Source organism: Rhipicephalus microplus, chromosome 3 (assembly GCF_043290135.1).
Source record: "Rhipicephalus microplus isolate Deutch F79 chromosome 3, USDA_Rmic, whole genome shotgun sequence".
In the NCBI taxonomy this organism is placed as follows: Eukaryota; Metazoa; Arthropoda; class Arachnida; order Ixodida; family Ixodidae; genus Rhipicephalus; species Rhipicephalus microplus.
Genome location: NC_134702.1, coordinates 98561751 through 98587201, shown reverse-complemented (window position 1 = coordinate 98587201; position 25451 = coordinate 98561751). Strand labels below are relative to the sequence as shown.

General features: G+C 48.5%; 1 long non-coding RNA gene across 2 annotated transcripts in view; it reads left to right on the top strand.

Annotated features, from left to right (window-relative positions):
• LOC142803847 (uncharacterized) overlaps positions 1–25451 on the top strand; it is a 67060-nt gene that overhangs the window by 40074 nt on the left and 1535 nt on the right. The window contains exon 2 of one of the 2 annotated variants that reach the window (XR_012894327.1): positions 23585–23639. The exons of the other annotated variant lie outside the window; for it this stretch is intronic. This is a non-coding gene — a long non-coding RNA (uncharacterized LOC142803847). The remainder of the gene's footprint in view (positions 1–23584; positions 23640–25451) is intronic. 2 annotated transcript variants of the gene reach the window in all.

Below are 25451 nucleotides of genomic sequence, written 5' to 3'. Positions count from 1 at the left end.
TGATCGTCTGTGTGATCGCAGGGGGGTGGGGGGATCGTCTGTGCAATCGCATGGGGGAGCTTGGGAGTTGAACTGGCTGCTAGCAATTGAACTTTCCAGGCCAGGGGAAAAGTCGTACGACACGTCGTAGGATTCTGGAACTCTGCTTGGCGCTTGCTTGACTAGCAATTTCCTGTTGCGTTCGATCTGGAGGCCGCTTTCCAAACCAACAACATACGACTGCGACCGTTTAACGCGCCGACAGATGACGCCTTCCCGTCTGCAGTCCTTGACCCAGACAGTGTCCCCGCGTGCCACGCTGAAGAGGTTGCCATAGCTTTGGCCGCCTCTCACCCTGCCTCACGCACCATCCTGACGGACTCGCGCTCGGCCTGTTCTCAGTACCTTCAGGGTTCCATCGCCCCGCTGGCGGCTAGCCTGCTACAGGCAGCCTCTTGGCGCTTTAACCCTCATCCCATTCGTATAGTCTGGACCCCAGGCCACTCGGGCCTGCCCGGCAACGAGGCGGCAAATGCCGCTGCCCGCGCTTCTCCTGTCCGGGCCGTTGTCCCTCCATGTCCCGAAACGGAATCTGGCAATACCAACCTGACGCGCTTTCGCGAAATTTTGGCTTATTACCGGGCTTCGCGCCGCCTCTACCCGGACTTCGCACGCGGCTTGGAGAAAGCGGACGAACGACTGCTACGCCACCTGCAGACGAACACCTTTATCAGTCCGGCGGTCGCCAGGCACTTTTTGCCGGAAATCAATGGCACCTGCTCGACCTGTCATGTCCTCGCCGATACATATCACGTCGTAGCATCGTGCCCAGTTAATCCCGTCCCTTTCTCATCCCCTTTTCCTATCCCAACTAGAGAGGCTTGGGAGGAGCACCTGCTAGGCTGCTCTACTTTGGCTGCACAACGCTCCTTGGTGGAGCGCGCACGGGCAGCTTCCAGCTCCACTGGCGTCCCGGAATAGGGTCTTGCCACTCTAGCACGCCGATGGACCACGTCGGCATTCTCTAGTAGACTTTTTCTGAAATAAATGTTTTTACCACCACCACCACCCCGCGTGCCAATGAGACAGGGTGGCGGACAGCGTGGCGGTGATCGTAATTTTGTCTCTGCTTGCTCCGGACAGCCGCATCCTTTTCCCGCACCTCTTTCAGGTTGGGCGTCTTTGGAATCAACATGTCTGGATGGAGAGGCAGGGTGGTACGAAGCCGCCGTCACATGAGCAGCTCTGCTGGTGTTCTGCCTAGTAGTCCCGGGGTGTCCCTGTAGGCTAACAGAGCCAAAGAGGAATCATGAGATTTTAAGAGTAGTCCTTTTACTGTTTTCACCATTCGTTCTACCTCCCCATTTGCCTGCGGGTACCTCGGGCTACACGTCACACTCTGGAATCCATAAGCCCTCGCGAACGCCTTAAATTCCTCACTAACAAATTGAGCACCATTGTCTGTTAACAGCACTTCCAGAATACCGTGCTTTGCAAATACATCTTTGATGTGACTAACAACGCTGGTGCTGGTAAGAGATGTCAGCAAACACAACTCAGCAAAGCGCGATAGATAGTCCACTAAAAGCAACTAGTTCTGGCCATGGAGGTGGAAGATATCTGCTGCGACCCTTTGCCATGGGCGATTAGGTGTCTGGGTTAGGATCATACGTTCACTCGACTGGTCTCGAAACTGAACAAGTGCGGCAATCGCCAACCATGGTAGCAAGCCGAGAGCTTAAACCAGGCCACCAAATGGTTTCTCTTGCTCTCGCCCTGCACCTCACGATACCCTGATGGCCTTCGTGAAGCAGACTTGACATTCGATTCTGGAGCGAGTGCGGACAACGAGGCGCGTGCCATGCATGAGCCCTCCTTTGCAGGCGCTCAGAGCTGCACGATCCTGCCAATATGGCCTCAATACGCTTGACATCGAAGCTGATCTCGGCCATCCTACACGAAGATAATGGCACAACATACGGCAGATCTCGTCATTTGCCTGTTCATCGGCTACCAGTCGAAACTGGTCTGACTCGCCCAACTCTGACAACACCCCAGAAACAAACGAGTTGACCTCCTCTACTGGATGGACGCCCTTACTGTTTTGCTGTCGCATTGGCGCTCTAGAAAGTGCGTCAGCGATTTCCAAGTTTTTCCCTCGAACATATTCCACCTCGAAACTGAATCGCATCAGACGCATTAGAAATCGCTGAATGCGCGGCGGCAACAAATCAAGCGGGGTCTTTCCTAGCAATGTGACTGGCTGTTTGTGATCTGTTTCCAGCGTAAAGCCCACGCACGTAACTTTCAAGACGTTCGGCCGCCCAGGTTAGAGCTAGGGTCTCCTTTTCAATTTGCGCATAGTGCATTTCTGTTGGTGTCAATAATCTGGAAACAAACACAACAGGCCGTCTTTCTTTGTTTTGTTGTACCTGAAGCAGAACTGCCCCTAAACCGTATGAAGATGCGTCTGCAGAAAGAATAGTTGGATTATGCGGATCGAACTTTGCCATACATCTATCGGAACAGATGGTCTGCATTACGCTGTCAAAGTCCATCTGCTGAGGTGCAGCCCAACTACACTCCTTGTTCCTTTGCAGCAACTGACGTAACGGTGCGGTCTTATCTGCTAAGTCGGGGATAAAGCGCGAGCAATCATTTGCGAGACCAAAGAATCGGCGCATATCGCTTACATTTTCCGGTGGTTTCATATCACTGATCGCGCTAGCTTTATCTGGCGCGATCAGTGATATGAAATGAAGTGATATCAGCATGAAGACGCTGATACGCTGTCGCGTGCACCCATACCTTTAGTGAATCAAGAAGAAGAGGACGATGACGGTTTCCTGGGCGCCCTTAGCTCATCTGACTTGAGCAGACGCCAGCGAGAGGATGAAGAGATTCGACCGCTCATCGACTATCTGGAGGGTCATAGCGCCGTTATACCTCGCCATCTATCTCGCGTCGTGACGTCTTTCTGCCTCCGAGATAACGTCCTGTACAAGAAAAAATGTCCGTTCTACGAGCCGCGCTTACCTCCTCGTCGTTCCGAAGGACATGCGGGACGAAGTCCTCTCCGCGTATCCTGACGAGCCCACATCTGGTCATCTAGGTTACAAGCGAACGCTCGCCAGAGTGAGGCGTACTACTGACCCGGACTTTCGGCAAGTGTGAAGCAGTACGTTAAAAGCTGTCGTGAATGCCAGCGTCGAAAGTCGCCACCAAGCAAGCCGGCTGGATTACTTCAGCCAATTGATCCACCCCACAAGCCATTTGACCAAGTCGGCATGGACAATCTCGGCCCATTTCCTTTATCATCCGACGGCAACAAATGGGTCATTGTTGCAACTGACTATTTGACCCGCTATGCTGAGACGCAGGCGATACCACGAGCCACGGCTTCTGAGGTAGCGCAGTTCTTCATGTGCCACATTGTTCTGCGCCATGGTGCTCCATCTACAGTGATAACCGACAGAGGAACAGCGTTCACTGCACAGCTTATTGATGAAGTTTTTCGACTAAGTAACACTAGGCATCGAACGACGACTGCTTACCATCCGCAGAGCAACGGCTTTACCGAGCGACTAAATAAGACAGTCACAAATATGATCTCCATGTACATCGACGTCAACACAAAACATGGGATCGCATTTTTCCTTATGTGACGTTCGCTTATAACACCGCCGTTCAGGAAGCAACCCGATTTACACCGTTTCGCCTTCTCTACGGCCGCGAAGTTCAGACGATGCTGGATGCGATGCTTCCTTGTGAAGACGCCGATCTATTAACAACTGACGCAGAAGAATTTGCAGAGCGTGCCGAGAAAACTCGCCAGCTCGCCCTGCTACACATTGGTCAGCAGCAACAGGTTGATGCACGACGTTACAATATGCGTCACAATGACGTATCTTACAGTCCGGGAGACCAAGTTTGGGTTTGGACCCCTGTTTGACGCCATGGTCTCTCCGAAAAGTTGCTCAGCAGATACTTCGGTCCGTGTAAAGTATTACGCCGCGTCAGTGACGTAAACTACGAAGTGGTTCCGGACGCTACATCGTCACGATGGGTACAACGAAGACAACCGACCTCTGACATAGTTCACGTGTTGCGCATGAAGCCTTATTTTGCGCGTTCCTAAAAGACCACTTTTGCTGTGTTTTTTTTTATTTGTGCTCCGACAATTGCCTCATAATTGGTGAACTTATCGCGTCTAACATTTGATTATTGGTGCCCTTTTTCATTGTTTAAGCTACTTTGTTTTGTTTGTTTTTTCGCAATAACTTTACAGCATCGGGGCGATGCTCTTTCTTTTTTTTTTTTGAGGAGGAATATTGCCACCTACTTCTAGTAGTGGGTCGTATGCCAAGGTGAAGGCTCACACCACTAAGAAGAAAGAAGTGCGCGTGGGCCCCCGCTCTGGCAAACAAGCCCAACCGTCGCGCTTGGTTAGAGCCATGTTGCTCAGACGTCAATAAACCTTGTCGACACCCCCTGGAGCGACGTGACAATATAACGAAATGCATATACGCTGAAAAGTGCAAATGGTACAATACTAGAGGACGTTACTTCTAGTATGATAAATAATAAAAATCCCAACATATCCATAGAGTGAATAATGATTAGTGGTGCAAAGCGTCCGTCAGTCCATCCGCGCTTCCGTCCATCCGTACGTCCGTACGTGCGTCCGTCTGTTCATCCGTCCGTTCATCCGTGCGTCCGTCCACTTGTGCATTCGTTCGTCCATCCGTGCCTTCGTTCGTCCTTGCGTTCGTCGATGCGTCCGTCTGTTCCTGTGCCCGTCGCTGCGGCAGACAGACAGACGACGGACAGACGCGGTGATCGAATGATTCATGGTTTTCCGTTAAAAGGTATGATACGTGCAAGGCGGCGGCGGCTCGCGCTCGAAGACGGAACCCCGATGTGCGAGCGTGCAAGAATAGAAATGACGTCACACGAAGACGTTGACGATCACGTGTTCGTCGGTGGCGTTGTACGCTAGGGGGCACGGTTTAGTAAAATAAAAGCCGTTTTGGCCCGTGCGCGCCTTCAGAAGGTCGGAGGATAGGCAAGGCTGGAGAGCGGCATGCGTGCAAGGCGGCAGCGGCTCGCGCTCGAAGACGGAACCCCGATATGCGAGCGCGCGAGGCAGAAGCGTACCGTGAAGCTATGCGGCGGCGCCGACAAGATCCCGGTGTACGAGAACGGGAGGCTGAACTTGCGGCGCGGCAGCGGCGTGAGGACCCAGCTTCGCCCTACTCTCAATCATTCACCCCGTGGATATGCTGTCGTTTTTTCACCGCACCCCACTAGCCACGCTACGCGAAGAACGATGCTGAAGCTGGAAAGTAAAGACCGCAGGCAGTTCACTAGCTAACCCTATCCAATCCGAAGCCTGTACTTCCGACAATTCCAATAGAGGTACACGATCGCAGCGCCAGATTCCTCCCTATCAGTATTATTGCATGAAACTCTGTGGTCTACGCTGATGAATAAAGAGCACCTCTTCACAGAACCCTTGGCAGCTTCGCATAATACTCAGGGTTCCATTCACTGGGTGATGTGTGCGATTTTTCGCAACGTTCTTGCGACACCATGTTCGCATGGTGCAAGTGAGCAGTTATTTCTTCATTAGAGGTTTTGGACTCCGAAGCTGTCACTTGCCCTTTAAAAGACGCATGCTTGAGGAAAAAAGCTTTCAGGCAGTTTTCGTGTTTGGCTACTACAACGTTACTTCACCGAAACCTAATGCGAAAAACTACGTTTTACCCAAGGCTACAACAAAGGTTTGTTGATACTGTGTGTAGTCTCCATGAATAGAGATAATGGCAGTGTAAAATTCATTATCTTGAATCGCGATAGTTAGCGGATTCACGATGCAGTAACTAGAGCTGTTTCTTTTACGTGTCTTCTTTTAGCGGGACGGCTCAGTGCTCTCCCATAGTTGAGTATGAAGTACTCGAAATCGTTAAACATTTTTTCTGAACACACGGTTGATTTCAGCGGGGCGGCTCAGTGCTCTCCCATAGTTGAGTACGAAGTACTCGAACTCGTTAAACAGTTCTTCTAAACACACGAGTGCACACCGTGTCGTTGAAGTATTGAGGCCGGACGGTTTCGCACTCTCCCATAGTAGAGTACGAAGTACTCAAAATCATTAGCCACTTTTTGTAAGCACACTCCCTGTGTTGACAGCTGGTAAATGTCTACGAGACGGCTTCTTGCTCTCCCATGGTAGAGTACTAAGTACTCTAAGTTCTTTAGACTTCTTTTTAAACACACATACCCTTAAAAGTCTGAAATTTGTTTCTGGGACGGCTTTCCACCCTCCCATAGTAGAGTACAAAATACTATAAATCGTTAATTTCCTTTTCTAAACACTCACTTTGTGTGCTTCTATTAAATTAGGACAGCATAATGCTCTCCCGAAGTTTAGTACATCGGACTCTAAATCGTTGAACATTTGTTCTAAACGCACGCTCCTGATGTCTCCGTGCAAAGCGATGTTGTATTTTTAAATTGGTGCACTAGAGTCATGATTTTGCGCGCCCGATCTAACCAATCAAGCGGTTACCTTCCCTGTCGGCTAACATTTTCGTTTCAGTACAAATGAGTTCAGCGGAATCTCACAAAGCTACCGAAGGATCAAGAAAGGTAGCATACAGCGACCCACTTGCAACAAGGACATTCCTACGAATTCCTCAGAAAGAAACATTTCAGTTGCCAAAACAATCGTCTCGGTCCGGGGTTCAAGCCCTCCGATGTCCACTGGAGGTCAGTGTTTGAACCCAGTACCGACGCCATTTCCTGGGTAGTCACTCTACCAATGGAGCTCATCAGGAAACTAGCATATAGGCAGCGCGAGAGCACCGAAAACTCGAAGCCTTTCCAGTCTGGCCGTGGCCTCGCGTTCCTAAACAAGCTGCTGATTCTATGAACGTCCCCTCCATAAGTTGAATAGGTAAAGGCTATGAAATGAAATGGGGGACAGCACCTGGGTCAAACAGTTTTCCAGTTGAATTTTACTTCTCATTCTGGAACGAGCTCGGTACTGCCTTAACCGCGGTTATCCGGCGCTGTTTCGAGGATGGTGTCTTTCCATCACGTTTTCGAGATGGACGCATTCTGCTTATTCCAAGAGGTGATGCTTCCTCTGTTAATCCTGAAGATTGGAGACCTATCACGCTTCTTAACGTTGACTATAAGATATTCGCGACGGTGAACGTTCAACGTCTGAGGGCTCCGTTGAACACTCTGGTGGGTCATCACCAGGCTTTATCTATGCCTGGACGATAAATAAACAGCTTATCCTTTACCACCCGGGATTTCGTAGTCTATACTCTGTCGCAATCAGCGCATAGTCTCCTTGTGTCTTTGGACCAAGAGAAAGCATTTGACGGACTAGAGCACTCGTATATCTTTAAAGTGCTCACAGCCCTTGGTTTTCCTGGTACTTTGTGGAATTAGACATACCTACTCTGGTATAAAAAGCACACTAGTTTTAGGTAGTTGGGAGAGTGCTGCCTTTTCTATTAGACGTGGTGTCCGTCAGGGATGCCCATTGTCTCCTGTTCTATTTGTCCTCAACCTTGAGCCATTTTTGTGTGCTCTAGAAGTGGATTCGCATGTCCGGGGTCTTGCGCTTCCGGGTAGCAGTGCCGTAAAAGTCACAGCTTTTGCTGACGACATAACCCTGTACCTTTCAGATGAAGATAGTCTTTCACATAGCCTGCGTTTATTCTTTCAGTATGGTGACATTTCAGGTGCCGCGCTGAACCTCTCTAAATCCTGGTATTTGTTCATCGGCTGCCCAAACTCGAGACTTAGCTTCACATCTCTTCTTCATCCGGCTGCGTCTCTTCGCATTTTAGGAATTTTATACAACCACTACGGCGTTTGTAACTCCGTTTGGTCAAACACCCTCGATGAAGTAAAACAAAAAATTGAGAATGCCCGGGATTTTGACTTCTCGCTTCTTGAGCGGGGGTACCTTGCGCAGACTGTGTTCTGCGGTCGCATTTGGTACCTTTCTCACGAGGAGCAGCCGCCTTTACGCATCGTGAGGTCATTGCAATCTGCCTTGTGTTCCTTCTTTTGGTCCGGTGGCACTGAGTTGGTTTCTCGTGCGGCGTTAGGACAGCAGCGTTCCCAGGAAGGTTTTGCTTTCCCTTCGGTATCAATACGATGCCGGCTATTGGCCCTGCACTTCCTGTTGCGCCTCGTACGAGGAGAGGAATCCCCAGCACGAACTCTGGCATATTATTTTCTAGGCACTCACCTTCGGTACTTAATGCCTAATGTGCACCTTAATAGGGGCCCACAATCAGTAATACTTCCTCCGTTTTATGCAACAGCTGTCGCATTTTTTCGTCATATGCAGTCGACTTTGTCCTGAAGTAGATGTGTTAGACAATCCTATCGTTGACACAACAGCCGCTTTGTTGCTCCCGTTAGTTTCTCCGGCACGCCGCACCCGCTCTAGTCGTGTGTCTTGGAGCACGCAGACGGCATCATTTCTGCCTGGCCACCTCCAGGACTTCATGTGGCGGCTGGGGTGGGGCATTCATCCTACCCTTGACCACCTCGAAAGGTGGAGAATGGTCCAGTCATCAACATGTTCGAAGTGCTCCCTACGGGAAACAAATCAGCATGTTTTAAGACAATGCGTCGTGGCTCGTGTTTTCTGGAGGGCTATGCATGCAGGATTTCGTGGCCTCGGAGTAAACCACTTTGTTTCTTCCGGACGTTGTTCTCGAAGTCGCTTCGCCTGCCTTCTCATTGTTGCTGGTGCCTACTGTCTTTGGCGTAACCGCTGTGAGGCTGTTGCAGCAGGTCGTCACCACCGTGCTCTCTTCCCGATTTTGGAGCGACTGTACAAAGAAATACTATCTGTTTTGTCGGAGGAACTCTTCTTTCTGAGTAAGGAAGAATCCCTTCGACACTGATCCTGCCCTTTTGTGTTCATCTGCGAGAGTCGTGTAAAGCTTGTTTTCAGGCCTGCCTGGCACTGGTAGGTTAATGTTTGTTTAGTACTCGCACAAATACGTTGTAAATACAATGTAAATACCTAACATAGAGATTCTTATACTTCATTTGTGTGTTCTTCATTTACCATGCATTGTGCATATGTAGACGTATCTTTTTGTAACTATTCTTGTGTACCTGTGTATGTTGTGTTCTGTGTACATATGTAAACACATATTTTTGTAACAACTTTTGGTGTGTCTGGGGATGTTGTGTCCTGTCGCGATGTTCTGTTGGATTGTAATAATGTTCATTGTCCGTGAGAACAAATTTCTCTAAACACAGTTAATTGCTTTCAGTGGGATGGCTCAATGCTCTCCCATAGTTGAGCACGAAGTACTCCAAATAGTTAAACAGTTCTTCTAAACACACGAGTGCACACCGTGTCGTTGAAGTATTGAGGCCGGACGGTTTCGCACTCTCCCATAGTAGAGTTCGAAGTACTCTGAATCGTTAGCCACTTTTTGTAAACACACTCCCTGTGTTGACAGCTGGTAAAGGTCTACGAGACGGCCTCTTGCTCTCCCATGGTAGAGTACCAAGCACTCTAAGTTCTTTACAGTTCTTTTTAAACACACATACCCTTAAAAGTCTGAAATTCGTTTCTGGGACAGCTTTCCACCCTCCACTAGTAGAGTACAAAATACTCTAAATTGTTAATCTTCTTTCATAAACACTCACTTTGTGTGTTTCCATTAAATTAGGACCGCATAATCCTCTCCAGAAGTTGAGTACATCGGACTCTAAATCGTTGAACATTTGTTCTAAACGAACGCTCCTGATGTTTCCGTGCAAAGCGATGTTGTATTGTAAAATTGATGCACTAGAGTCATAATTTTGCGCACCCGATCTAACCAATCCAGCGGTTACCTTCCCCGTCGGCTAACATTTTCGCTGCAGTGGAAATGAGTTCAGCTGAATCTCACAATGTGACCGAAGGGTCAAGAAAGGGAACATACAACCACCATCTTGCTATAAGGACATTCCTGCGGATTTCTCAGAAAGAAAACTTTTCAGTTGCCAAAACAATCATCCTGGTGCGGGGTTCAAACCCAACGATGTCGACTGGAGGTCAATGTTCGAACCCAGGACCGACGTCATTTCTTGGGTGGTCACTCTACCAATTGAGCTAATCAGGAAGCTAGCATATAGGCAGCGCGAGAGCACCGAAAACTCGAAGCACAAAGACACAAGTAATGCAAATGAGTTCTGCGGAATCCCGCAAGATGGCGGAAGGGTTAAGAAAATGTAAAAGGACAACCACTCGTTTGTAGCACGAATGCAAACGGTAATTCTTACGGCTTTGTCAGAACGAAGAGCTCGCTTCTTAGATGCCAGATGTTCTTCGCAGTGGCTTCGTCCTACTATAGCGGGTGGTTTTCTGTGTTCCACTCCTTGCGCCTGGTTTGCATCGATGGGGCAGAGGATCCCTGTAAGTGGTGCCTTGCGACGGATGTCAGGTGACGTAATTTTTTTGTTCAGTTGTGTCCAATATGGAGCATTCATGTGCGCGCCGGCTCCATTTCTTTATGGTGGTGTCAGCATTTGACCCACCACTTGCCGCCGCCCAGAGGCGCGCACACATGAAGGCTCCCTATCCAGATGCGTGGAGCGCCACGTCCAGATGCGTGCGTGGGGCGTCTCTCATGACCACTATCTCGGCTGGAACGCTGGCTCTTGAGACGCGGTGTTTTGAGATGGCACGTTTCCGTTCATGACCAACGGGGACGTGTCACTAAGACGCTTCTGCATGTACTGGTAGCACCTGCAGCACCTGTGTCGTACATGTCATACCATTGTCATCTGTCAAGACCTACAACGGGCAAACAGGGCAACCCATTAAGGAGCGACGTAAGGAACATAAGCGAAAAGTAACAAGAAATAATGTTCATAAAGGACCACATGATGTTGCTCTTCAATTACCTCCTGCCACGGCTGCGTTCCACGATTCAGCGAGACGTTGACTCTGAAAAAGCAACACTGAACACGCACGGCTCGCCTTGGAAGCGTACAGCAATAGAAGGGGAGCTGGTTATATTAGTGATATGTCTGTATTTGTACCCCTCTGAGTATGAATTCATTCCTCGTTATTAGATCCGAAGCATTTCTTTGCGAACTTCGGCGACTTTGAGCGTATCTATCTATCTATCTATCTATCTATAGATCGATCGATCGATCGATCGATCGATCTAGCCGCCTATGACTTTTAGCTCCCCTGGCCGTTTCGATAATGGTATGAATACGAAAATTGGTATGGCATAACATAACAGTATGAAGAACATATTCGACTAGTCATAACATGGAAGTAATGACATGTACGTCATTAATGTCATGATTTACATTTCATGGTCCTGCAGCTCTTGCGGGGTTTTCTTGGAGGCGGAAATGTTGTAGGCCCGTGTGCTCAGATTTGGGTGCACGTTAAAGAACCCCAGGTGGTTGAAATTTCCGGAGCCCTCCACTACGGCGTCTCTCATAATCATATGGGGGTTTTGGGACGTTAAACCCCACATATCAATCAATTGCGGGGGTTTCACATGGAATGTTGCAAAACTGGTGTGGTATGGCACGATTGCATGGTGATCACAATTGACAGACACTGACATGAAAATCATGAAATGCGTGTCATGTAACAACATGACTACATGCCACGCTCATGATGCGCTCACAGCCGTTTCCCTAGTTTTGCACATACCAAATTCGGCATTACGGGATGTGAATGGATGACGATGGTATGTGACTGGTGCAAACATGATAATCATAAGATGCGTGTGATATAGCAACATGACTACATTCCACGCTCATGATACGATGGCGGCCGTTTCGCTAGCTTCACTTATACCAAATTTGATATAACAGTACGTGAACGAATGACGAATGTATGTGACTCGTGCAAACATGATAATCATGAGATGCGTGTCATATAACAACATGACTACATTCCATGCTCATGATACGCTGGTGGCCGTTTCGCTAGCTTCACATGTACTGAACTCGGTATTACGCAACATGAATGGAAGACATAGGTTAGGTAAATGACACATCCAAACGTGATAATCACGACGTGCGTGTCATGTAACAACATGACTACATGCCACACTGATGATGCGCTCACTGCCGTTTCGCTAGCTTCACATATGCCAAATTTGGTATTCCGTGACGCCATTGGATGACGAAGGTATGTGACTGGTGCAAACATGATAATCATGATATGCGTGTCATGTGAGAACATGACTACATGCCACAGTCAAGGCGCCAATACATTTCGACGTGACGCGGTGCGCGTGCTCGCCAGCGTTCATTTCGTCACGTCAAACCGGCATTGCAACGCCAGGCACCGGTCCTGCCATATACTGGCAGGCACACGCCACGCTGCGTTGGTTTGACGCATGCGCTTTTCGGCGCATCCGGCGTCCCTACGTCCCGAAAAGAGGGAGACGCAGTGTTGTCTGGGTAACGCATCAGCGCGAAATGCAGCATGTCGTATTTCGCGCTGGTTGCCGTCGGGCCGCGCCGACGGACGCTGGTCGCGCTTGGCGTCAGACTGTATAGTTCTCGCATTTTGCTAACGTAGCATCGCTGTGCCCAGCGTGCGCGCGCGTCAACGGTACATTGGGGTATATAAGGCCCTTCATGTTGAGCTCGCGGCCGTTTTGCTAGCTCCACATATACCAAATTTGGTGTTAAGTGACGGAATATATGACTGGTGCAAATATGACAATCCTGAAACGCGTTTCATTTAAGAACATGACAACATACCACGTTCATAGCATGCTCGCGGTCATCGCTAGCTCCAAATATACTAAATTTGATATCACGTGACGTGAATATATAGATGACGAAGGTAAACGACACATCCAAACATGATAATCATGACACGGAAGTCATGCACGGCATCCTTTACCTCCGCCTCGTAACGTTGTGTTGGTTTTAAAGTGACGTATCAACATTTCTCATTCATGCTTCGTATATCATCAATTCCAACTGTACTTGGGATCTGCAATTTTATCAGGTATTCTATAAGTTTTGTTATTCGTGCGCATGGAAGGTTTGTGGTTGTGGAATTTATATTAATTGTTGCAAGAAAAATAATAGTAAGTGCCAGAGTTTTCTCTTCTATTCTTCGCGGTGCGTCTTGGTTTGCACTTAAGTTTTCGCCTTGAATGCTATGTTCCAACTGGGCCAAACAGCAGTATTGCTGAACGTCTATAGGGCAACCTACCACAGGGAAACCAGTAGATTCGAGAGATTACAGCACACAGTCAGCACCGCAGCATTTTGCGACACGCCGATCGAGTATTGCGGCTTACAAGCGTTGAAACCAACTTGGGGCTACCACAAGCACGCAGCAGAAACTCGCTGTCTGTACCAAGACGCCACTGTACTCGACTTCACCTTCATCACGGACTCGACGCATCTGACTAGAGTCTCACTCATAAGTTCCATGTGTTTTGCGCAAGTCTGACGAACATGGTAATGAGGCTCATGCGAGACCATGTCATAAACGGTGTCGAAGAAAGCATGCGTAAGCTCGCAAATCCGATCATTTTATTCAGTGCTTCAGTTTCGTTCCCTATCAAATTAATGAAGAAGATTGCTCTAATAGTTTCACTAAAAAGATGCGCGACTATTTCTCACAAGACTTCTGGATTCCCAGTCAATAAAGCTGGCTATACATTCACTACAAATATGGCATAAAGTGGCACTATATTAATTAGCGAGTACGATGTAACAATGTAAATTTAATTGCAAGTCATATTCACAGCTTCAAATAAAATCGTGAATCGTGTAAGAAAAAAACACGGAATCGACGTGGCTTGTTCACATATTACAAAGTGCTTTACGAATACGATATTAATATTATGACAGCTCCACGGCTGAATGAAGCAACCATTATTGATACATAATTGTTGCATTGGAGGGAAAAGAAAAAGTGCAATATGTTTGCCTGACGGCATGCTTTTCCCACATATCCCTGCTACTTACAAAGCAGCTGTGCCCTGCGGGAAACGTTTCACATGTGACCTCATTAGGAAGATTATGATGCCATTAAACAATGTATATGCTTACCAGGACCAGTAAACACGTCCAAATCATCCGAAATTCCGAATTAACGAGAGCCGAATAAGCGAGCTGTTACTATATATTGTGAGCGCTGACTATGTACTTCATCTTCATCTGTATGACAATACCATTGTAGTGATCATCATCGTATGTCACGCGGGCTGGGTCTCTTTGGCTCATGCACCTGGATTAAAGAGATAACCTGGTTACCGCCGTAGCAGACGTGGTCTCATAATATATACAACACGTTTGATCGCTTAATATAGCGTGCACATGTGCGTGTGCGTGTGTGCGTGTGCGCGTGTGTGTGTGTGTGCGCGTGTGTGCGTGTGTGTGTGTGTGCGTGTGTGCGTGTGCGTGAATGTGTGTGTGTGTGTGTGCGTGTGTGTGTGCGCGTGTGTATGTATGCGTGTATGTGTGCGTGTGTGCGTGCGTGTGTGTGTGCGTGTGCGTGTGCGTTTGTGTGCGAGTGCTTGCATGTGTGTGCGTGTGTGCGTGCGTGTGTGTGTGCGCGTGTGTGTGTGCGCGTGTGCGTGTATGTGTGCGCGTGTGTGTGCATGTGTGTGCGTGTGTATGCGTGTATGTGTGCGTGTGTGTGCGTGTGTGCGCGCGTGTGTGCGTGTGTGTGCGTGTGTGTATGCATGTATGTGTGCGTGTGTGTGCGTGTGTGCGCGCGTGTGTGCGTGTGTGTATGCATGTATGTGTGCGTGTGTGTGTGCGTGTGTGTATGCGTGTGTGCGTGTGTGTGTGTGTGTGTGTACGTGTGCGTGTGTGTGTGCGTGTGCGTGTATGTGTGCGTGTGTGTGTGCTGTGCGTGTGTGTGTGTGTGCGTGTGTGTGCGCGTGTACGTGTGTGTGTGTAGGCGTGTGTGTGTGCGTGTGTGTGTGTGTGTGTGTGTGTGCGCGTGTGTGTGCGCGTGTGCGTGTGTGTGTGTAGGCATGTGTGTGTATGTGTGCATGTGTGTGCGTGTATGTGTGCGTGTGTGTGCGTGTGTATGTGTGCGTGTGTATGTGTGTGCGTGTGCGTGTGAGTGTGTGCGTGTGAGTGTGTGCGTGTGTGTGTGCGTGTGTGTGTGCGTGTGTGTGTGCATGTATGTGTGCGCGTGTGTGTGCGTGTGCGTGTTTGCGTGTGTGTGTGCGTGTGCGTGTGTGTGTGTGTGTGTGTGTGTGTGTGTGTGTGTGTGTGTGTGTGTGTGTGTGTGTGTGTGTGTGTGTGTGTGTGTGTGTGTGTGTGTGTGTGTGTGTGTGTGTGACAATGAAGAACGAGGAGACAGTGATTGTAACGTCCAAACACACTTTTGAAACCTTTTCAAACTAGTCATGCTATCGGAAGTTATATTTGCATTTGAGAAAGCGATATCCCCGTCACTTATCTGCGTGTAGAGAATGGTAAAGCGCAAAACTGAAACACCAAGCGTGCGCTGGCGTGTCGTCACCCGGTCGCGGAAGAACGAGCGCATAAGCATGCAGAGAGAAGGCAGCAGCTATATGCGGCCAAGAAGCAAACACATAAAAGCTCGCACGCACTTCGGATAATGCGGAGGTGGCACTTGGAGCAGCTTTATCACTCTCAAAATAGAGGACCCGTACGAGGGCTCACTTTACTTCGCTGGAAGGGAGTCGTTCGCGTCAGCTGCACTGCCGCGCGGGGTCAGCTAAGGTAAACAAGCCCCGAAATCAGCGCCCGGGGAAGCAGATGGGGGATCATCCGTGGAGGGTGACGACAGCTTTCTCCTGGGTCGCCTCCAAACTGACGGGATCGCAGGCTCACAGGCATAACACGCACGCACGCAAATTACGAAATTATTTATAATCAAATTTAAAATAAGACTGCTAGGATCAGACTGAGGGTTATTGAATGTGGCGATGAAAACAAGAGGATACAGGGCTACTGAAAGTTTATACACACTGAACAGTCAATCACTGGACTGATATAAAATAAAAACAATGAGGCTGCCATAAGAGCAGCCAGTCAGCAGTAGTCAACGCTAGTCAACATTTATCATCAATTAGCCAATAGTAGTCGTCATTTAGCAACGCTAGGCAACATAAGATACCGTCAGGCCATCTTTAGCCAACACAGTCCTCACTATAGTCGACATTAGCCGTTGTTTAGGCAGCGCTGACCATGTGCAGCTACGCTGATTGATATGTGGGGTTTAACGCCCCAAAACCACCATATGATTATGAGAGACGCCGTAGTGGAGGGCTCCGGAAATTTCGACCACCTGGGGTTCTTTAACGTGCACCCAAATCTGAGCACACGGGCCTACAACCTTTCCGCCTCCATCGGAAATGCAGCCGCCGCAGCCGGGATTCGAACCCGCGACCTGCGGGTCAGCAGCCGAGTACCTTAGCCACTAGACCACCACGGCGGGGCGGTGTGCAATTACGCTATAGTCAGAAATAATTCTCTCTACCGGTTAGAAATGCATACAGAAGATGCGCCGGATAGTCTCTACCTTCTCAGTTCGCAATGCAACCAGTGTCGGTGCTAGACTATTTGGAAAGCGTGTGATACTGAACTAGGGACCTGCATTGCAGACGCCAGAGTCGTGCATGCATGAGCAGGCCTGCATGACGGGCTGCTATTATTGTGCCAAGTCTCGAATGTAACCTGCCCCAATGGCAAGCAAGATTGTGGCAGGTAAGTGAAGTCGCGTGCCGAATGTATGCGCCCGAGACATCAGTACTTAAGCAATAAAAAACTAGAACAGGATACGGCCAAGCCGCGTTCCAGCTGCATGCATATTGTCCATTCTTGCACATGACAGTGGTGTCTGCAAATACTAAACGCGCAGGGAGAAGAAGAAGACGTGCCTCTTTAGGAGAACGCTTGTTTCTGCGCTCTGTATTTTTTTTTAGTGAAATCATCGGTATTTTGAGGTGCCTCGCCTCCCCGTCTTGCGGTGATGGCCGTGGAGCATGCCAGAGGTCCGCCTGGTCACAGGTCCTCACACCCGTCAACCACAAAAAACGAGCTGGCTCTCCCAGTCACACTGAGGACACCGATCTCTATTCTATGTCGGAAGACGACACATCCGATGACAGCTTTATACCTGTCCGGGGCAAGAGGGCGAAGAGAAGGACGGCGAATACAGCAGCCTCAGCTCCTGCAAGCACAGCGACTGTGCAGTCAAGGCCTGCGCGCTGGCCGCACGTCATCATCTTCATGCCCGAAGATCCATCAAGCAACCTACGGCTTCTGAACAGGCAAGCCCTTTCCGTTGCTCTCGAATGTGCGGTGCCACATCAAGTTAAGGACGTACGAGTAAACCCAAGGAAGAACATTCTCGCCATAGACGTGCACGATGTGCGCTAGGACAGCTGCAGCAAATGACTGAGCTAGGCGGCATTAAAATGCGCCTCTTTATCCCGATGGACGATAAATCAATTGTCGGTGTAATTTATGACATCGACATTGCCATTCCTAATGCTGACTTGTCTGCCCTCATCAAGCCTGCAAACGAGGGAACTGTCATTACGCAAGTGCGGCACCTTGAAAATACGCGCTGCGTAAAAGTGTTTTTCAAGGGAGATTGCATACCGTCCCACGTTAAAGTTGGACATTTCCGACATCCGGTTTGACCATTCATCCAAAAGCCACTTCAATGTCATCAATGCTTCAGGCTAGGACACGTCAAGGGCGTGTGCCACAACTTACGACTGTGTCCCCGCTGCGCTGAACCTCATGCTGAAGACGCCTGTCGGGCGACTACTCTGAAGTGCGGCAACTGCAGCGGTCCTCATGCTGCCTCGTCGAAAGACTGTCCTCGAATCCAAAAGGAGCGCGCGGTTCTCAGACAAATGGCCCGAGACAACTCGACACACAGGGAGGCAGCCGAAGTAATCCGGCGTCGGCGTCGACGTCGGCATCATCGAAAGTCTTCAAAGAAGGCACATTCCCGAGACGCTACTTTCCACTATTTAGCGGTTCCATTTAGTAGCACCGCGAAAGGGCCCACCACTTCTACGAAAGAAACATAGAAGCCTCTTTCTCTGGAGGAATGACCCTTGCTCTCGACGCGCTCTTCTGCCAAGGAACCTCTGCAGGTTGTGGCCACACCAGAGACGTCTCCTGCCATGGAAGATTTGCTTAAAACTAATCGACAAGTGATCTTGGTGCTGCGTTCCCTCATAGAAGCCATTCGAGCGATATTAGTCGCCATGAAGACACCATCTGCTCGAAGCGCACTTGGATTATTGGACGCCCTAAGACCAGTGCTTGAATCTCTCAACTAGGAAGATGGCTTCTCACACCTCATCATTTCGTAAAGAAGTCAAGGCTGCATCCGTCATCCAATGGAACGCCAGAGGACTAAAATCACGCCTTTCAGATTTTCGTCAGTTTGTGTTTACCAACGTGTTTCCAATCATCGTCATTTGTGAACCCAATTTGTCGAAACCAATAAGACTGTCGGGGTACGAAGCTGTCATGTCTTCAACGAACGGTGCGTGCAGCAAAATCATCGTCTTTGTTCGTCGTGAACTGACGTATGTTGTGCAACCAATTGCACCTCACGATAACAATTTGTATGTCTGCATCACTGTGAAAAACAACAAACTCATGTTTACTTTCATAGGCGTTTATATATCGCCGTCGAATAATCTCGATTCCAGGAGATTAGCGGATATTTTGAGAGTGTGTCCTGCCGCATGGGTCACCATGGGTGATTTCAATGCGTACAATCACGCATGGGGAAGTAGGTGGACAAATGCAAGAGGACGCAGGTTAGCAAACATTGCCTACGACTATGCGACTATGGCCTTACTCTCCTGAACGACGGTAGCCCCACTTTTCTTCGAGGGGTGACATACAGCAGCTGTCTCGACCTTGCCTTTGTCTCCAACTCCCTCGCGAGATACGTCAAGTGGTTTCCAGATGTTGAGACACGAGGAAGTGATCACATTCCAATCTACCTTAACATCAAAGGCTTGTCTAGTTATGGTCCATGGACGACCATTCGAGCAGTCCAATGGACCAACTTCAAATCTGACATGGAAGATGCTTGCAGCAATGGCCTACGATCTGGGTTAGAGCAAACAATTGAGAGCACAATGCAAAACGCCACTCGCATGGTGACGATATCTTCCACACGAAACGACTTTGATATAGAGTTGGAGCGACTCCGAGCACTGCGACGCCGGGCGGAGCGTCGGTATCGGCGTAAAAAATCAATTCACGATCTTAGGGCAGCCAGGAGGATGCAAAAGAAGATTTGGCGTCGCATGAGTAGATTAGCGTCAGAACGATAGATAACGTTTTGCCAGTCACTAGACCCTCGCAAGCCACTCTCACACATTTGGAAAACGGTGCAAGGTCTGCGTCACCCTAAGGAACAGCGTTTTCCATTCAAAGCGCTCGCGCTATTTCAAAGGAGGCAAGACATCGATGTCGCAGACGATTTCTGTGCGCAGATCACCAAGCAAGCCACTCGTCCAGATTCTCCAGTGAGAGGTGACGTCCTCCGTTCCCGTGACTACCACATGGACCTCACTTTTACAATGGAAGAGCTCGAGGCGGCACTAGCTCTCTGCAGGCGTTCAACTTCTCCGGGCCCAGATGGTATTCCGTACCGAGCATTGTGCAACCTTGAGGAAGGAGCAAGGAGAGAACTGTTGAGCCTCAACAACATCTCGTGGCAGGATGGCAATGTTCCTGAAGACTGGAAAGCAATCCGCTTGTTACCCATCATGAAGCAGGGCAAATCCCCACTCGAACTCGCCTCATACCGCCCAATAGCACTGGCCAGCTGCGTAGGGAAGATAATGGAACGAATGATACTTGGCAGCCTGGGGTGGTATCTTGAATACTACAAGATTTATCCGAATTCAATGGCTGGTTTCCGACGCGACCACTCTTCTATTGACAATGTCGTTGATCTAGTTTCGTACGTTCAGCACGAAAAATCCCGTAAGCGACTATCTGCAGCTTTGTTTCAAGATGTGAAAGGCGCTTATTATAATGTACTACATGAAGCCATTTTGGGTGCTCTTGCGGTGGTTGGCCTTGGTGGTCGAGTCTTTCGGTGGATTTCAAATTACCTGGCTGCAAGATCATTCTTTGTGTTAACAGAAGATGGCCCAACTACGCAACGCTATACTTCCAGGGGTGTTCCTCAAGGCGGAGTTCTTAGCCCAACGCTACTCAATCTTGCACTAATTGGCCTTGCTGAATACTTGCCAAGCACCATTAAAATCTCAATATACGCAGACGACATCTGTGTCTGGACTTTGGAAGTCACACGTCCTCAGATACGTTCCCGGCTTCAAAGAGCAGCAACTATGATTGCCAACTACTTATTAAAACAAGGTCTCAGCATATGACCAGAAAAATGCGTGCTTGTGGCCTTCACTATTAAAGCAATGACTCCTTATGTCATCTCAATCTGCGGGTGACCGATTTCTTACGCCAAAACCCACTGGTTTCTGGGCATCATTATTGAAAGGGACCTCTGTTGGAGTCCGCATGTGACCTATATGAAGAAGCGCCTGGCCGCTATTTCCCAACTGTTCAAATTCCTGGCAGGAAAGACGTAGGAGATGTCAGTAGACGCAATGATGGAGCTCTACTGAGCCCTGTTTCTCGGTTTCCTCAGATATAGCTTGCCCATGCTTAGCAATACCTGCAAGACCAATGTTCGTGTTCTACAGGCAGCACAAGCCCAAACGCTGAGAGTGTGCCTCAGTCTGCCCAGATGTACGTCAACAGAAGCAACAATTGCAATTGCTGGTGACTATCCGATACAAACTCACATTGTTGTAGAAGTCCTGAGAACGCACATCAGACACTTCGCACGTGCTCCCTGTCATCACCTTGCACTGTTGCCCTCAGAGAGGCGCCAAGCATCCTTCGCCAAAATTATCGTGAAATACAACGATAAACTGCCCTCGGGCTTCACTCATGCATCTAAACCATCCATACCACCTTGGTGTCTTATTCGACCCACAATGCATCTTAGTGCACCAGGGATCCGGAGGAAATCTGAGTTTTCGTCGCCCGTGCTGAAACAACTGTCTCTTCTTGTTTTGCACGAGAAATATTCAGACAGCATACATGTATACACCGATGGTTCCACGAACCGCCAGTGTTCGTTAGGGGCAGTCGTTGTCCCAGCAAGAGGTGTTACCCTCAGCTTTAGGACTGACCACTCCATGGCATCTGCAGCAGCGGAACTAGCTGCTTTGCGGGTTGCACTTTGTGTGGTCAATCGGGAACCACCGCAACAATGGTCGATTTTCAGCGACTCAAGGGTTGCCCTACAATCTGTGCTCTCGGCACTGCGTCGCGGGCCATACGAACAGCTTGTTTTCGAAATTCGATGCCTTCTCCACACTTCACACGAGAAATGGCATCATGTGACGCTTCACTGGCTGCCAAGTCACTGCGGCATGATAGGGAAAGAACATGCCGATACTGCCGCGCGGGCAGCCCTTGAAGGAACACGAGAAGAAGCCATACCACTTTCGCGGGCCGATGCTGCCAGTAATCTTAGACGACTTGCGCGTGAAATCACGTTTTCACTATGGTGCCCACCAAGCATCGATACGAATCGTCAACACCACCTGTCCTCTTTGATGGGTCTCTGCATGCCCACTGTACTCGACCGAAGAAAAGCCACCCTTCTTCATCGCTTATGGCTAGGAGTGGCATTTACAAAATCTTATTCCTTTGTCATGGGAATGGCCGACAACGCTCTTTGCGATGCCTGTCATTACGAAGAGACGCTACACCACATCCTGTGTGACTGTCCGTTGTAAGAAATCCAGAGACAGTCACTGGCGTCCGCTTTTGCGCGCATCTACAACAGTCAAATGTCTGTGAACACTATTCTGTCAAGTGCCCGAGAGAAGACATTGCAACAGAAGGCGACGAAAGCTCTGTCGAAATTCCTACGTGACACGGACTTGAACAAGCGGTTGTAACAGCAATGTCACACACCGCGAAAGACAAGACTGGACTATGACTGAATGTGCGCGCTTGTGCTGCCGGATGTGCTGCGTTTCTCTCTTCCCTCTCTGCTCTATCTTTCCTCTCACCTTTCCTTCTCCCATGCGCAGGGTAGGAAACCGGCTGCCTATAGGCTGGTTAACCTCCCTGCCGTTCTTTTCCCCCTATTTTTCTTCCCTCTTTCCTTCCTTCCTTCCTCAACGCGCAAATGTGCTTCCCCGTACTAACTAGTTATATGTCAGAGACTCGCAGGAAATCTGTAAATGTGGCATTATATGACTATACCTGCCGTAAATCCCGAGGAGGTCCGCAACGGTGGTCAGACGCTTTGTTACGTGTGACATATGAAGGCTTCAAGACGAGTCTCTACCGACGATGACGTCAATACAGCGGAGGAACGTCGTAGTATAAAGTTGCACGGAATGTCTTTGACAAGCTCAGCATTAGTTTGATTAGCTAGAATTCGTACCAACTTCTGCTAAAAAATCATGGCATATCCACGGAATGAATGACGATGAGTCAGGCGAAGCGTCCATCTATCCGTCCGTCCATGCGTTCGTCCGTACATTTGTCTGTCTGCCTGTCCGTCCGTTCCTCCGCCTGTCCGTCCTTCCGTGCATCCGTCCGTTTGTCTGTTCGTCTGTCTGTCCGTCCGTCCATCTAGTTAACAGTACAAGTACCGCCATCACGCATGTTTTCATTATATATATTCATCATATACAAGTACCGTAATCCAGCGGACATTCTAATGACTAAACGAGAGGTGGCTACTACTGCGACGACGACACGGGAAATACAACCCACGCCGTAAGGACCCTAAAATTGGCCACATATCTGCTCGCTTCGCTGCGAATGCTGTCGAAAGACGACAGTCTTCTGCTGGCCATCCTTTTCGTGCATAAGCAGCCTAACGTCGCATTTTCAGCACAGCGTAAGAGAGGGTCCCTAAAATTACGTATATATGCATTTTCCAGTAAGCGAATACACTACATAGTGCCTATGTATTGATTTTGTTCCTCAGATATGCGTAATATTTGCTTTCTGAATGACAATGATCACAAGTATGAACGCAGCCACCAGTTCAAGGTGGCTGGGCGTTCAGCAAGTGCCTAAATTTTGACCGGGTGGCTGAATTGTGTGACAGACAGACAGACAGACAGACAGACAGACAGACAGACAGACAGACAGACAGACAGACAGACAGACAGACAGACAGACAGACAGACAGACAGACAGACAGACAGACAGACAGACAGACAGACAGACATAAAAAATTCTGCATTGAAGTATCCCAAGTAAAACTATCGTCTTTGATATCCTGTTATTCTCTTACTCTGTTTACTTCGGGCTCCGTGGGATCTTTTTAAGGTGTGTCAGCAATCGCCTACATAAAACTATATAACGCTTCCGGGCTCCCTGCGTGTGCATGTTTTCACATCTCCTGGTCTCACATGCTTGTTACCTTTGCAAAACAATGCTTAATATTCAACACCCAGACTGACGTATACCACCCAGCCTACGTTTTTTTTTTTATCGAATAAAACTAAATGTGTGCTTTCCCATTCAACAGAAAAAAGTAAAGAGGAGGCCACGCAAAAGGCTGCTGCGTTAAGCAGCTTGAGGAGGTGGGTGCCTTCTTACGGACAGATTTATTTATTTATTTATTTATTTATTTATTTATTTATTTATTTATTTATTTATTTATTTATTCATTCATTCATTCATTTGTAGTCTCCTCAGACTGTATGTAGCAAGTGGGCGTTATGTACAAATACTGAGAACATCTCATCACAATTCTCGATCGAGTGATCGAGCAATAAAGAAAAGAAGTGTTACATGAAATGCTCGTTTTCTTTGTTAGACAAAATATTATTGAGAACAGACAAGGATAGTGAGAGTCTCGTTCAGGCAGACTTGATACCTTCAAGTATATACGACCGATTATTGGTCAGCTGCCAGCTTGTAACATAATCACGCTGTGCTACGTGACGCCAACAGGCGATAAAGAGCGTTCCACACTCGCCGCAATGGCAACAGGTGGCGCTGATCGATGCTCCCAAGTAGAGTGCCTCGATGCGCGCGCGCTCGAGAGTGCCTCGAGCGCGCGGGCATCAAGGCACCCTACTCCCAAGTTTAAATGTACGTACACACCCTATGAAAGTGGACGGAGGGATGACCGCCACCATAGCTCAGTGGTAGAGCATCGGACGCGGTGTGCGAAGGTCGCAGGTTCGGTCCCTGCAAGCGGCAAGGTATCTTTCCGTCCACTGTTCTTTCTTCACGTTTACATTACAGTTACTTCTGATACCATTCCTTATACTTTATTTAGCATGTTTGTCTGTTACTTCTCTTTAAAAAAATGAGTAACATTAACTTTGCACTTCACACAAAGGTATCTACACTACATACTATAAACACTCACTGCAGTATAAAATGGCAATTTTAACATTCTACACTCTAAAGAAAGAGCGAGTAAAAAGGGTGTCTTTTTGTCCCACAACAATATTCGTCATCTATATTGCGTTCCATCCTTGCGCTATCGCCCCGGGCCTGGTACATTCTGGTCACGATCGACATGCCCATTATCAGGGTTACATTGCATTCTCGCGAGGAAAGGGGCCAGCGCCGAGTTGTCAAGAAAGGAAGCGCATGCAAGCCTGATGACGATTATTGCTTTGGGACAAAAAGACACCCTTTTTACTCGCTCTTTTTTTACAGTGTACACTATATTACACTGAATACAAAACTACCTAAATGAGGTACATGCATGGCTTACGAATCTTTACGTAGGACTTTTGTCAAATATCCTGGATCTATACTTGTTCATCCTCCTGTCTGCAACAAAAGACTCCAGTGTACATACGGCGTCCCATATGTGTGAGCTTGTCATGTTTCTGGTACATATATAGAAAAGTGCATGCGTGTGCATATGTATGTACAGGGGGAGTCGAAAGCTCCCAGGTCACTTTTCCATGTATTTCTATAGAAGCGTGGCCTTGGAACTTTTGATCAGAGCTGTAAATATGTGCGTATGTGTGTATATGGGTGCGCACATCCGTGTGCAAATAGGTGACCAGTAAAAGAGCGAGGGATTGTGGGATGCAGCGTCTGCTGGCGGCTTCCGGTTCGAGGAGAGTAGACGACGGTGAACCGCTCCGCCTTAATCCTCAGATTATTCGGGATGCGCGCGCGCGGTCGCCCGTTTATCTTCGTCCTGATAAACCATGGTCAGTTTTTCAGTCATTGGCTGCTCCAACTCGCGCGTGAAAGGCAAAAACGCATGTATCAATTTCCATGGAACGAAGAAAGGAAAGTGAGGTCTGCACATGTTTACTGATTACCTTCTATTTGCAGGAGGTTTATATTCCCATTTGTTGCATCGCTGTGAATACGTCAAATCTAAAATGAATAATTCAGCCGAAAATGAATAAAAGGTC